We start from the raw sequence: 673 nt of genomic DNA, 5'->3' as shown, positions 1-673 counted from the left end.
AAAAAAAAATGTCAGTTTTCCAGAGGGGGAATTAAATTATCTGTATAAAATGGCAGTCATGATAAATTGATGCTATGCATATTGATATCCTTTGCATGAATACATGTATAAAATACATGAAGAAAATATATATGCAGAATGAGTCAGAGAACTATATTAATAAACTTGCCTGCTTATATAAATAAGACTACTTAACCAAAATAGATAATATTTATGTTTTATATTCAATTTATGACAATCACATAATTGCACTGATATTTCAAATGAAATAATTTGCTATTGAATATGCAGTCTGTTTCTAAATGAGTTCTAAGAGTGGTTTTCTTAAGGTATAATGAACGTTTGAGTAAAGATCTTATTTTGTAATAGTTCTATATCTTCTTCCTGTATTTTGAGAGTGTTAGTATAGTTGTTTTTTAAATAATTATCCAAATGAAAAATCATGAAAAACTTATCTAGCAAAGATCTTTGTAAAATTTACATAATTATCATTGAAAAATAAAGTAATGAATTGGACATATTACCATGTAAAGCATAAAAAAAACTCAAATGAAACCGTATACACTTAAAGAGGTAGAGTAGTATAATTGCAAATATATAAAAGCATTGCTTAGGGATCAGGAGAATTTGGTTCTTGTCCAATTTTTTTTTTTTAAGATTTTATTTATTTATT

General features: G+C 25.0%; 1 protein-coding gene across 1 annotated transcript in view; it reads right to left on the bottom strand.

Annotated features, from left to right (window-relative positions):
• Positions 1-673, bottom strand: part of GPC5 (glypican 5) — a 1,313,037-nt gene that overhangs the window by 1,052,582 nt on the left and 259,782 nt on the right. The window lies entirely within an intron of this gene.

This window comes from Ailuropoda melanoleuca, chromosome 7 (assembly GCF_002007445.2).
Source record: "Ailuropoda melanoleuca isolate Jingjing chromosome 7, ASM200744v2, whole genome shotgun sequence".
Lineage (NCBI taxonomy): Eukaryota > Metazoa > Chordata > Mammalia > Carnivora > Ursidae > Ailuropoda > Ailuropoda melanoleuca.
The sequence above is the reverse complement of the archived record's forward strand: the minus strand, read 5'-3'. Positions and strand labels throughout refer to the sequence as shown.